The following is a 6000-nucleotide window of genomic DNA, read 5'->3' on the forward strand; positions in this document are numbered from 1 at the left end:
CTGCCCCTGATAGTGTTTTCAGATGAGGGCTTGGCATTGCAAGTATGACCTGTTTATTCAACCTTCATCCAGAGTTGCTTGCACAAAGCTTACTCAGTCTTTATTTAACATTTGTTCTGATTTGTTTGCAGGACAGTTCTATGAGCATTCATCCTGATTTGCTTGTGGGTGTTTACATGACTGCCCATAATCATTCGTTTATCTGCACTTTTCAGTATATTTCCTCATCACTTTTCAAACTGCAGAAAATAGTTCACTTTAAAAAGTGGGTTTGTTGTGCTAGGGTAACAGAATCCTTTAATCACTTTAAATGTGCAAACCTAACATTCTGGCATTTGCTTGACTCCCACCCAACAAATACTGACAGTAGGGAGGCACCCTAGATCATTCAGATATCGCTAGGGATGGAAAGGTCTGTCAATTTAGGTACTCTTAGTTTCTCATTTTTCCAGATTTAAATTCACTTCTGCAGAAACTTGCATTTTAATCTTCATGAAAATTATTCAGCAGTTTAGTGCAAATTTCTCCTACTAAAAACATTTCTGTATGCAGTTTTGATAAATGTACACATTTTTTGCAAGTAATTTCTCCTAATATAATGGATTTTTGTATGTTATTTTCACTATTCATTTCTATGCACACTTCCCCTCACATATGCATTTTTCCAAGCATTGTTTCGTTGGAGAACTACATTGCAAAATGTGTTTTGGTTCTCATATTGTTTCAGAAAGTGCGGATTTGATAAATTTATTTTTAAATGCAATCCAAATTGAATTTCTCCTCCATCCAAAGATATTGCAAATGTGTCATTGGCAACCATTTTTTTTTAAAAAATAAAAGATGTCAAATTGTCTGCACAAAAGGTAAATCCATGTTAAATGTGTATGTGGGGGGTATGGGTTGACATTTATATGCTAATGATGTCATGTGGATCCTCTGAAATTGACATAATGTGGATGATTGCATAACAAGCACTGATCCCTCAATAACACCCACCTGGAAGCACCCTTAATATCTCAGATCTAAGACCCAACACTCTAACCACTACACCACACAGTTCCTGGTTAAAACAGATAAGGTAGGACAATAAATGAATATGAATTTTTGCAAGCAAGTAGGAGAATCCTCCCTCCCAATTCATTCCAGCCCCAAAGTGAAACCCTTACCCGTGTTCCATCAGTGTCTGCAAAGCAATCCTCCAAAGCACTTAAGTCGCGCAATTCCCTCTTACCCACATAGTCTCCTCCTACAGCTCAGGGGAGTTTTATACATGATTTCCCAGGAGATGCAACTGAGACCAAATCCTGGACACTTTACTAGGAATGAATAGGAACATTTGTCAGCCCAACCTGTGTTGAGACATTTTGACAGGGATATATTGTCCTTTGGCCTTCATCAGCCTCTCCTACTTCAGCCAAGCCCAACTGCTGTCAATCTCAAGGGACAAATATTACACTGGGCAGTTTTGGTTTTTTTTGAAAGGCCATCCCAATGCCCTAATATTGAATGGCTAAATGAACTGGAGGTGGACAGCAGTACAAAGAAAGAGGTGAACGACAGGTTTCCTAGAGAGACAGTGAACTTTTTCAGCTTGAGGGGCACATTCTCTTCTGGGAAATCTTTCAGGGGCCACATGCCAGTGGTGGACAGGGCCAGAGGCAAAAGTGGTCAGAGCAACAAATGTGAATTTGTACCTTTGCACAATAGGCTACTTTCTTTGCACTCACATACCCCACAATGCCCTCCATCCAGGCAAGCAAAAAGCATGATCAGCATTCAAGGACGCATGCCAGCCAGGCAAAAACACTCCGGGAAATTCAAAGAAGAATCATTGAGGGGTGTGGCCTGGGGAGAGGGGGCGTGGCCTAGGGATAGTCCCAAGGGCCATATAGAGAGACATGGAGGGCTGCATTTGGCCCTGACCCTAAAGTATCCCATCCCTGTCTTAGAACTTAAAAGCAGGCTACATTTGGTGCTCCTTTTTCAGAACGATAGATCAAGACCTGACACTGTTTCCAAATGATGCAAGGGAGGTTTTGCTCAGGTCTTAAAAGACTTTACAAGGAATACGTTTCTTGGAGAAACCTTCCAAAATGGCGGGAGATCATTGCTCAAGGAAGAGAAATTCAGATTAAAGTTGTGGTTCATGAAGGAGAGAATGCTTTCACCCTATGCCATTTTCCTGATCCATATCACACATACCCCTCCCTGAGCTGTTATTTGCCTCAAAGGATGGCCCCGTGCAGTGCAAATTGCTGCTGTGCAGAGGTGGGTTGATTCAGAGCAGGGAAACAAAGAGTGGAGCCCCCTGGTGCTCAGTGCTCTGGCTCCATTCTGAATCAGACCCCCTTGCAGCTGCATTTACCCTTTTTAAAAATGTGGGAGACTTAACTGTGAATTCCCCACTGTCTCATCTAACTGTGCCTGAAGCAAGGCTACAAGAAGCACACTTCAACACATTTTTTGTTGTTCAATATCTGTCACTTATTTCATATCCGATAATGGATATCTGACAGTAGTTGGCATGCAATGGCATGTGATATTTGACAAAGAAAACAGACAAGGGAGCCCCCAAACCAATGAAAATAGTATAAATATGATTTATTAGCAGACAACCAAGACCACATGTGAAATGGACACATATATAAACATATCTACTAGTATAGAGGCAAATTCAGAGGTGAAAGGCCCCTTCATAATAGTCACCCCTTCTAAGATTATATTTATTATTATTTATTATTTATTTATTAAATTTATATCCTGCCTCTGCATATCTTAAATTATTGATATTTTCCCCTCCAATTTTCACACCTCCTTCATCTTGGTCCAATCTGGCTTTCCGTATGATATGTTCTGCATATGGATTAAACAAACAGGGTGATAAAATACACCCCTGTCTTTTCTTTGTAAGCCGCCTTGAGGGCCTTTGGCCGAAAGGTGGGGTATAAATAAATTATTATTATTATTGTTGTTGTTGTTGTTGTTGTTGTAATAATAATAATAATAATAATGCCCAGCAGGTGTCTATGCTTAAAGCAAGTACGAGGAAAAGCTCTGGATTTCTGATAAACTCTGCATCAAAACCCTAATTTGGGATATTTCCCCCCAGCTGAGCTCTTCTGTCTTTATATGAGAAAAGCCCTCCTGGTTCATACCGAGGGCCCACCTAGCCCAGCTCAATTCTCTTATTTGTATTATTTTAAATTGTTTTTAGATTTTTAAGTGCTTTTTACAGTTTTAAGGTTGTGCATAGTTTAATTGTATTTTAATTGTATGTTTTTCTACGTTTTTACCTACATGTAGTTCTATTTGTAAGCCGCCCTGAGTTCCAGTTTGGAAAAAGGGCAGGGTAAATATAAAGTTTCAATTCAGTTCAATTCAGTCCAGCTTCCTGTTCTCAACAGTGGGCAGCCAGATGCTTCTGGACATGAAAGCAAAAGCTCTCCCAGCTGATTCATTATATCAGCATTATTGGATTCCTAGGGAGGACTACGGGGCCAAGGACCAAAACTGACAACTCATCCTCTCTCCCCCAAGCAGTATTAGAAACAGAGAGGAACAATAGGACTAAGTGCCCATCAAGTAGACATGGCAAAGGCCATGGTGCCTGCCAGACAGGTGGACAAAGCAGGTGCCAGCTTCTCTTCACACCTGGAAACCTGAATAATCTATTAATCCATTGTAATTATTAAATTCCATTTTTGTAGGCACCTTTGACTCATGTATAATTCTTGCAAGCAATTTCTCATCATGTAATGAATTGTCCCATGTCATTTTCACTCATATATTCATTTTCATGCACACTTTCCCCTAACATATGCATTTTTGTAAACACTGGTTGATTGGAGAACTGCATCACAACATTCGGATAAGTACGAATTTCGAAGAATGGCTGTGTTTTGGGTTCTCATATTGTTTCAGAAAGTGCAGATTTGATGAATTCAGCTTTAAATGCAAACTGAATCAAATTTATTCCCTAGTCCAAGGTCACCCAAGGAGCTTCATGGCTGAGTGGGGATCTGAAGCTGGGCTTCCCAGTTCCTAGTCCAGCAGTATAACCACTATGCCACTCTGGCTCACTTTTAAGGGCACACCTGCACACAACTCTGGAAGGTATAAGAGCTCTGCTAGTCAGGAACTGGGGAGGGGCCGTAGTTCAGTGGTAGAGCATTTGCTTTGCATGCAGAAGGTCTCAGGTGAGCCACTGCCAGCCAGGTGTTGACAATGCTGTGCTAGATGGACCAATGGTCTGGCTCAGGATAAGGCCTATGTTTCTATGGACCTTGGCAAACCTATCCCATCACCCACACCCTCACAATGGCAACATCCAGCCTGGATTTTTTCTGGGAAGATTGGATGCTAATTTCTTACTGCCACCTAGTACTCTCGGCCCTTGGAGAGGGGAAGCAGGGAGAGAAAGAGGAGAGCTAACCATTAACAGGCTGGGGTCTCTGATCCTTTCCCCCAGGCGGATGTGCCCTTTCTCTCTTTCAACTGTGCCATTGTTCTCACCCTGCTGTGGGGCCTCGGGACATGCCAGGCCCCATTATTCTGCCACTGCATTATGCTGCCACTTTCGCGACAGAAAGAGAAAGGGACCCATTCGTCACTCAGAGCTGGGAAAAGGAATGACCTCCACATCCATCCTGGGGCAAATGAGTGGTGTTAACTCTGGGAAGCTCAAACTTTTCTCTAGGCACTAGCCACCAGGTTGGAAAAGCCACCATGTGGATTTGTGCAGAGCCCAGGATGTGGGGTGGAGGTGGGGAAGCCACTATAGGTTGGAATCTGGTCCAGGTCCTTGGGAGGAATATTGATCCATGCGATTGATTGGATTCATTGGTGGAGTTAGGTGATTTATAGTCTGGACTGAATGGTCTTATAGGAGGAAGGGGGCCCTCTTTAGATGATCTGGAGGAGAGCTGTTAGTTATCCCCCTGTGTTCCAGAGGCCCAACCAGAAGCTGGCCATACAGTGTCACTGCTGGTCCCATGCTGTGGAATGTTCTTCCAGCAGAGATTCAGCAGGCATCCTCACTTTTGACTTTGATATTGACAGGTCTATGCAGTTGTTTCAAATGGTCTTGTGTAGCCAGTCATTTTAACAATTGTTTTCTACTGCTCTTAAGGGATTTATATGTTGCTGTACACTCCTCTGATGTTTTGCACGAGGGCAGAATATATATACTTTTATAAAGAACAAATAAATACATAAACAAATAAGTAAAGTGCATTAAACGCAGGTGGAGGCTGGTCCATTTGGGCAAATAGGGCACTGCCCATCAGCTTCAGTCTGCCCTCACCTGCCTGCTTCTTACTTAGAACCAGTCCAAGGGGTGACACTGGCTGTTGACTTCTTCCTCCTTAGACTCAGTGTTGCCCTTGTAGAACTCAGCAGGGACATGGAGAGGGACAAAACTGGAATCAGTTGACTCTGGCTGTCATTCACTTTGGCTCCACCTACTGTTGGCCTCCCTGCCTTCCACCCTACCAGTTCCAATTACAGGGGTGGGGAACCCGTGACCCTCCAGATGTTGGTGGATAAGAGTACAACTCTCATTATTCCTGACCATTCCCCATGCTGGCTGGTGCTGACGGGAGTTGTAGTCCCAACAAAATCCAGGAAACCACAGGTTCCCCACCCTTAGTGTGTTACTTCTGTTACATGGTCAGCCAGCCCTACTGGATTTGGAGGATCTCCTGCTCATACTACTGAGTAGGGCCCTGGACCTCTGTCCCAAAGCCCTGCCCTGATGGCACCACTGACTGATTTATATGTGTTGGTGGCTCATGAGAACTACATCAGGTTTCTGCTTCCACCCTGATTTGATGGTTTGGAAAACAACCAAAATCAGATTGGGTTGCTTTGGAAGCTGCCTGATTTGCCTTGGGTCCAAATGCGAATCCAAATTTTGGAAAATCAAAGTTTTGTGTCTCTCCATTGACTGTTATGGGGAAATCAACAAATGGCTATAGCTTCTTTTCTTGACAGAAGTCAATA

The sequence above is a fragment of the Rhineura floridana genome, chromosome 15, assembly GCF_030035675.1.
Source record: "Rhineura floridana isolate rRhiFlo1 chromosome 15, rRhiFlo1.hap2, whole genome shotgun sequence".
Taxonomy (NCBI): Eukaryota; Metazoa; Chordata; class Lepidosauria; order Squamata; family Rhineuridae; genus Rhineura; species Rhineura floridana.